This window comes from Notothenia coriiceps, unplaced genomic scaffold, assembly GCF_000735185.1.
Source record: "Notothenia coriiceps isolate Sejong01 unplaced genomic scaffold, NC01 NC01_scaffold00037246, whole genome shotgun sequence".
Taxonomy (NCBI): Eukaryota; Metazoa; Chordata; class Actinopteri; order Perciformes; family Nototheniidae; genus Notothenia; species Notothenia coriiceps.
This window is the reverse complement of record NW_011369947.1, coordinates 12,904,604-12,913,305: the sequence shown is the minus strand read 5'-3', so window position 1 is coordinate 12,913,305 and position 8,702 is coordinate 12,904,604. Positions and strand designations below refer to the sequence as shown.

The 8,702-nt window shown below is 41.9% G+C and overlaps 1 long non-coding RNA gene across 1 annotated transcript in view; it reads left to right on the top strand.

Moving 5' to 3' along the window:
- Nucleotides 1–5,466: 5,466 nt before the first annotated feature.
- The window catches only part of LOC104965819 (uncharacterized), a 17,190-nt gene continuing 13,954 nt past the window's right edge, over nt 5,467–8,702 (top strand). Inside the window, exons 1-2 of the long non-coding RNA XR_800585.1 lie at nt 5,467–5,673; nt 7,911–7,913. This is a non-coding gene — a long non-coding RNA (uncharacterized lncRNA). The remainder of the gene's footprint in view (nt 5,674–7,910; nt 7,914–8,702) is intronic.

Genomic DNA, 8,702 nt, shown 5'->3' with positions numbered 1-8,702 from the left:
CAAGAGATGAATACACACAATGTATCCACTCAGGTTAGTAAACAGTCATGAACAGAATATAAATCAGACGCAATTGAAATAGGAGACAAACCTCACGGAAACTGCCGGCTACGACAAGCTGAGACAGGCACGAATGCCTCCCGGTTGGCAATTCTTGAGAATAATAATTCAGAGCAATGGGCCTGGTCTCTCATCTGCCCTAAAGAAATATATATGCACGTTTCCACTGTGATCATTTCTATTCAGAATTCTGTATAAGTCAATGGAATCGGGATACCAGATCGCAATTAAGTTCATTCTCTCTGATCTGAACTTGCCTCATTCCACATGGTGTACAGCCAATAGGCGGATCTAGACGACAGACATTCTCTATCGACAGAGACATAATAAAGAGCAATTAGTGAATCTCCAAATACATAAGGCACCTGCCCTGACGATTCACTATAGAATTTTACATAGGCTGTCTCTAAGATACTATCCACTGCCTGTTCGTGCGTCTCTCTCCCTCGTTAGTTTAAACAGCGCAGCGTCAATTATGTGTTTTCCGACTGCTCTCATAACGCTCTTATATATGCAAATATTCATTGATCTTGAAAAAATAGGGGCCTGGGAATGAGCTGGAAGCCTCATCTTACAGATTCCTGGTCATCTCTGTATCCCTAATGAAACAAATGGTTGATTAGCAAAATTCTAGCTGCTAACCGAATGGAAGTCTTTATATCCAGATCGATTGTGTACACCCCGATTAAACAGGCTTTATTCCCAATAGGCATATTTATTTCAACCTACGACGCCTATTCAACATACTATATGCTGAGCACAATACAGAGACAGTTGTGATTTCAGTGGACGCTCAGAAGGCTTTTGACCTGGTCGAGTGGCCATATATGTATGTGACCCTTGAGACATTTGGCTTTGGGAAGAGGTTCATTGACTGGATACAGATTTTGTATGCTCATCCCACAGCTAGTGTAATCACTAACCAGAATATCTCCCCCCAGTTCTCACTATACCGTGGCACTAGACAGGGAGATCCCCTCTCACCTTTTTTATTTGCTTTAGCCATTGAGCCACTAGCCACAAGTATACGACGGCATCCCGAGAATATCACCTGTCTCCGTTACATCCCGGAATCATCAACTGTCATTATATGCGGATGACATTTTGCTATATGTGTCAAAACCACAGGAATCTATGCCCTTAATTATGGAGCTGTTTAACCATTTTGGCTCCTTCTCAGGGTTTCAAATAAACTGGGATAAGAGTGAATTAATGCCAGTGTACTTGAACCAGAACAGCTCCACACTGAAATATGTTCCCTTTAAGATAGCCGAGGACAGGTTCACTTACCTGGGGGTGACAGTCACCAGGAAACCCGAACGGTTACTTGAGGAGAACTGGAAACTGAGAATAACCCAGCTGAAGCAGAACATAGACTTCTGGAAAACTCTCACTCTGTCACTGGTTGGGACAGTAAACGCAGTTAAGATGGTGGTTCTCCCACGATTTACAAATCTCTTCCAGTCAATCCCATCATGTATACCACAAGGCTATTTTAAGAAGTTAGACTCTATTCAAACCGCCTTCATCTGGAAATATAAAGCGGTGCGTATCGGCAAGAAACACCTTTGGAAAGCTAAATATGAGGGAGGGTTTGCTCTACCAAATGTTAGATGTTACTGCTGGGCAGCACATTTAAACATTCTGGCTTTCTGGAGAAGGTGTATCCTCACTGAGGGCACAGAGGAGGACACTCCAGCCTGGCTTTCTATAGAACGGGCAGCCTGTCTCGGAACTTCTCTCCCAGCCCTTCTGAACAGCCCAGTTAAGACTAATACATTGCTATATGCAGGGACATTTCTGGTACACAATTCTCTTAAAATATGGAAACAAATTAAAACATACTTGAAAGCCCCAAATATGTACATAGACAGCCCAATCTGTGGCAACCTCGCCTTTAGACCGGCCAGCGTGGATTCTGCGTTTGCTCGCTGGAAGGAGAAGGGAGTGGAGTGCTTGCAGGACTTGTACCAGGGGGGCCACTTGATGTCCTTTGAGCAATTGAAGAACAAATACGATCTCCCGGCCTCACACTTTTTTCGATATCTACAGATCCGGAGCTGGATCCGGACGTGGATGTAGAGGAGCAGTGTCAACCCTATGCCAGACACTTAGTCAGTCAGGAAGTAAGTAAGCACAGAAAAATATAGAACTGAGTGGGAGACAGAAATGGGTATGCCGATCACTGAGGAATTTTGGGAAACATGTCTTAGGAATATTCACCGGTGCTCAGTAAATGTTAGATTCAATCTGATACAATTTCAAGTTGTACATAGGTTGCACTACTCAAAAGTTAAAGTAAACAAGATGTATCCCAGCATATCAGCATTATGTAACACATGTAAGAATCAACCTTACACACCAATTCTGGACATGCCCCAACCTCCACTCATTCTGGACTACTGTATTTGATTTTTATTCAAAACCATTTGACAAGCCTCCGCTGTGGATTTTCAAATCAAAATACAGTAAAACTATATGGTTGCAGGCCTAAGTTTAACTCTCTGAGGTCTAAGCAATTTTTTCACATGTTAGGCTCGTGTGGGCTTTTTTTTGGTAGAAATGCTATTAAAACATGAACCTTGGTGACCATTGGGCTGGCCTGCATGGTCTGCCTACAAAAACAAATAAAAAACCGTTTATGCAGCCCCAACAACAGCCTCTGGTCATCAACAGACTTCATGCAATACTTCATTGGATGCATATATTAGATAATAATCTCTATGATCCAGATTTGAAAATTCTCTGACATCAGGAACGAGGAGCTCCGCCTATATGGGCAACTCTCCACCTATCAGGAGGAGATAGCCACGACCATTGCCGTTCGAAAGCGCTGGAGACGCTGTAGTACGCCATGCCTGTAGGTGGCGCTGTAGTCTTCCACAAAAGCAGCGAAGAAGACTTCTCAGAATCAGCCCTTGCACAAACAGGGCTGGAAAAGAGCAAATAGAGCGAGATGAGGCATGGCTAAAATGCATGATCTGTTTGGTATTTTGAAAAAAAAACTTCGCTGACATGTTTTATATAGGTATGGCCCTACAATATATTATTCAAATATAGCATGATAGCTCCACTTTAAGCTCGAGATATTCCCGCGAGAGTGCGGAAAAACTTAAATGAATTAATTTATTTAAAATGTGAAATGTTACCAATATACTCACGGACCACTAGGGGGCGCTCACGGACCACCAGTGGTCCGCGGACCACACTTTGAGAAGCACTGTTCTAGCAGTCTNGAGGACTCTTTAAAGTAGAGACACTACATACTGATATACACCTGAACATCAGCAGGAGAGGACTCTTTAAAGTAGAGACACTACATACTGATATACACCTGAACATCAGCAGGAGGACTCTTTAAAAGATGTAGGTTCATTTAGACTAATGCACTAGCACTCATTTAAAATGTGTAGGAAAACAGTTTAGAAAAGTCCATGAGTGGAGCAAATAGTGGCAGATTTAATAATAATTCATAGTATTTATAATAAAGTTTGCTGCTTCCTAATATGAGTAACACAGAGCAGTGTATTCTAGTCATGTGACCTCCAGTGGGATGACAACACACCCCCCCTCTGACTGAGATCTGACTGGAAACACACACAGCGCTTGTCCACGTGAGTGTGTGTAACCGAGTTAGAGAGTGTGTGTTGTTTGAGGGGAACATCGCAGCCTAATTTGTCCTTTTTCTCGGCTCTCACACACTTTTTGTTTTTCTCTTCTCATGCCCTCTCAGCTCTGCCTCTCACACATAAACACACTTGTCTGAGTGCAGCAGAAGGCAATAAAGAGAACGATCGCATTCCCTGCGTGACAGCTCGGGATTTTCCAATTTGACACAGAGTGGACGCTCGCACCTGTTACACAGAGAGGGAGGGGGACACACACACACACACACACACACACACACACACACACACACACACACACACACACACACACACACACACACACACACACACACACACACACACTAAAATGTTGGGAAGTTAATTGGAGGTTGGATGCTTCACAGTCTCCCATAAAGCGATCTCCAGCGATAAGAGCCTGGCGTTTCTCCAAAACCAACACCACGGCTCGTTTTAAGCGCCGCCACGCTGGTGGGGGCTGTCACTCAAAATATTCCTTTATTTGTCTTTTATCGGCAGCCATTTTTGGGGCTTGAGTTATCAGATGGCGCTAAATGAGCCCAGTGCTTTCTCCTTTAGGAGGCCATGGCAGGGCAGGGTTATCGGATGGCGTTAAATGGGTTTCAGTGAGATGCCTGTGGTACCTTCCCCCTCTGGGTGAGGGGCTTGTCTGGGATGAAGGAGGGAGGGAAAGAGTTTTTGGTGGATTCAGCATCAGGGCCAAGGTCACGTCTGGGAAAAAAAAGCAGGAGGTTTCCCGGAGCGAGAGGTTTCAGCACAGCTGCCTCAAACCGTCCAGCAGCAGTCAACAGAAAAATGGAAGAAAGAAAGAATATGTCTTGCATTGTGTTCCTAAAACGGGCTCTGGGGGAGGTTTGAAACGCAGCGTTAAGATGTCAAGGGCTTCGACCCCGCAGCAGAACAATGCAAGTCAACAGAGAGAATACAGGGAGAAGTTGGGGGGTGGGGGGGGAAGGTAAACGATGGGAAACAGACTTTACTTCCTGTTTTTCTTTCAGTATTGTTTCCTTCCACACTTGACCCGGACTATAGACGACTGCATGTGAACGTGGGGATTGGGAGCCAGAGAGCAGGAGAGTGAACATGAACCTGGGTCTATTAGGGGAGAATAACTAAGTACATGTACTCATCTGAGGTACGAGTACTTTACCATAGCATTCTCATTTCATACTACTTTACACTTTTACTCTCCTTGAATGTTTCACTTCTGACTCCATTGCATTTATTTTACAGATGTATTTTCTAGAATTCAGATTTTGACAAACAAAACTTAGGAAAACACTTTTCAAATATTATAATTTGGTATAGATAATACTTTTTCCAACATTGCCTGGATCCTAACTGTGCAATTTGTCAAAAACATACCTCATTTTGATTATTTTGACTGATATAGCAATTGGAAATCCTTTACAATATTCAAGAGATTCATAATTTCTTTGTCATTACTGCCATTAATAAACAATATGTTGCAGGGTGTCTGTATATGACTTGCTCCTTCTGTTCTGCAAAGCACTTCTGAAGCTTTTTCTAAATGTGCTCCAGCTCACACATGGAGATTTTCTTACTTTACAACATTCAACTCTGAGTCTTGAGTTTCTGCACCTGTTTCTCTGGCCCTTTGTTTCTTGAGCAACATGTTTCCAAAGGATGCCGTTCTGACTCTGACCTAATCTGCTGTTTTGTGATATTTCTTCAAACGTTAGGGTAAGAGTAAACGACAATGAAAGTTAACAGCTGGATGTTCGTAGTCTCACCTTGAGCACCACGATGCTCTTGTTGTCCTTGGAGGTGAGTTTGGGGTCCTGGAAGTGAGGGTCCTCCACGTAGATGAGGTCCCACTGATCCGTTAGGTATCCGTCCAGAACGAACGCCATCTTGGTGACGACGGGCGGCTGCAGGGCCAGTTTGGCCAGAGAGGGGGTGGAGCACTGGATGGAGGTCCGGTTCTCCCCGTACACACAGCTCTGTGCACACACACACACACACACACACACACACACACACACACACACACACACACACACACACACACACACACACACACACACACACACTTTATTAACAACTGCTGCCTTAAGAGCTGAAGATAGGGACAGTTGAATATATTTGTATTGTGTTATCAATGTCATTTCTACCCAACCAAACTAAAGCTTGAATATTTAAGAGTACATTCATACATTTATAAGATGTTTTTTCCTATTCTTATACGTATGCAAGGGAAATATGTCATCACACAGTCTGTCGTTGAGCATATTGACTACATTGTACATTAAACAGGCATTTTGAAAGACATTATATTAAGGTTTAGGAAACTGAAGCTGTGAAAAAGAGTCAGTGGATGCATCGATTTGGACTATGACCTGGCACGTAAGGACGCGTCTAGCAACAACAAAAGCAAGAAGACAACATCCATTGAATGTTAATGTGTCATTACACCTTAGTAAAGCATTGTATTAGATTAACTTTTTTGATATGGGAAATGGTTTCACCAAAGCAACATGTGAACAAGGCTTTGCATCTGTATTAAAAAAAAAAAATTGAGATTCTGGACAGTATGAAAACTTCCTGCACCTTCAAACAATGTCAAGAAAGAAGTCCTGAACATAATCCAGTAAAAAAACATTGGTGGTCTGACCTCTGCCCCTTAATTCAACCCTCATATAGTCTTTTGCAATATACCTTAATACTTCTAATATTTATTGTACAGCACTTGACTTGTTGTTGAATTAAACTAGTCTTGCCTATAATTCCTTCATATCAAAATCAAACCCAATTGAGATTCTAACCATATCCAGAGTAAAGTATCAGTATGAAAACTTCCTGCACCCTAAAACAATGTCAACAAAGAAGTCTCGAACATAATCTCGTAAAAAACGTTGGTTGTCTGACCTCTGACCTCTGCCCCTAACCCTCACAGTTTCTTTTTAATACTTCCTATATTTTGTAAAGCACTTGTTGTTGAATTGTGCAGAAAATTAATCTTGCCTAATTCCTCCATACAAAAAAAGACAAACCCTATTAAAAAGCCGAAACTGATCCTAATCCAGATCTTTTCAGAACCTGATCCTACACTTAAAAAGATCTCTTGCAGAAGTGAACAACAAAATATTTCCACTCACTGTATTCCCACTCTTACAGAGCCACCCATCATCACCTCCACCCTCAGAGCAGAGACTCTTCACTCCGTCACCATGCAGTAATCCTCCGCATCTTGTATGCAAAGCACTGCGGTGTTTACTCGCTCGGCCCGAGGGCACAACAGGGTTTTCTATCCCGTGTTGGATTCAGCCCACGTTCAGTAAGCCCCGCAGCTTTTGTGCTCATTCAGAATCCCCCGGTGAGAGACACAAACACCCTAAGTCCTCTTTTATTAAGGCGTGTCGTCTCAAGTGAACACAGGTATCAGACAGCGGGGTTTAATTCTTCTGTGTTTACACGGCACAGTGAGAAAGTATTTCCTATACAACAGTGTGTGATTACTTCAAATGATCACTTACTAGAAGTGTGTGTTGTGTGTATCTGCAGAGACCCGAGAGACCTCTGCTCAAATGTTCTCTTATTTTATTCATTTTGCTGTGTTTTGGTCTTTTTTCGTCATTAATATCTATACATCGAAGTATTAGAGGCCATATCATAAGCAAGCATCGAAGAGAATGATACAACATGGTAGGGCTGTGCGATTATGGCAAAAATCATTATCACAATTCTTTTGGTGAATAATTGATATCACGATTACTAAAAACGATTATCCATTTACTTTGAAAACTGTTAAAATGTTAACAGTATGTTTTTTATACCTTAAGTATAATTAAACTGAAAAACCAATACAATTATTACAAATAATTAAAAAAGAATAATTACATTTTTTTTTTTTTATAAAAATAATAATCGTTTTATTTCGATTACCTTGTTTTCGTAATCGTTGCAAGCCAAAATTGTAATCGAGATTAAAATACGATTAATTGCACAGCCCTACAACATGGCACACACAGTGCTGATTAAATGCAAATTCAGCACAATTAAACACAAAAAACAAGAGCGAATCTGGGTCAACTTTGAATGTTGTGTCGACAAATTCTACACGTTGTGCTTTTAAAGTTTGAAATGTTCTTGTATTGGCTGTTAGAGCAGAACATATTATGAGAACTGGACTTTATGTGTGTGAATTGTTTTGCCCTATTAGCCGTTATTAGGGGAATACAGCATGTACTTGTTATGGGGCCCAGAGGAATGGTGTGAAGGAAAATACTGTGCAGAACCAAGTATGGTAATGGTCAAATATGTGCTCGTGTTCTGAACACTTCCAGCTAAATACTCCTGAAATAAATTATCTTGTGTTTTTCTTGTTCAAATGCACCTGCATCGTCAACTGGAAGGTGATCCAAGTAGACAAAACCAGTTGGAGGTAATCACCTAAATCGATATCATACACTTATTTGATCTGATGTACTTTTGGTAATGATGATTCAACTGCCTACTGTAACTCCCTCATGTCATTTTGTAATGACAAAATAGAAAACATTCACCAGCAACTAACTCCTAACACCACCTGCAGTATATCTCTCCCTGTTTTCACCGACCCTCTCTCTCATTCTCTTTCAAGCTTCACACTTCCCTCTGCTGCTGTAATATCTGACATCTACCTGTCAGTTAGACCCTCTTCCTACCCCCTAGGTAAAATCCTGGAAAAAAACTTTTGCATCCCAGATCCATACCCACTTGTCTGACAATAACCTCTACGAACAATTTCAATCTGGTTTCCGCCCCCATCACGGCACAGAAACAGGTTAAAATCACTAACGACCTCCTTATGGCAGCTGACTACGGACTATTAACAATCCTCATCCTCCTTGATCTTAGTGCAGCTTTTGACACCATTTCCCACAGCATCCTCATTGACAGACTGACCTCCATCGGAATCACTGACACACCCCTCCTCTGGTTTGAATCATATCTCTCGGGCCGCACTCAGTTCATCCAACTCAAAAACTTCAA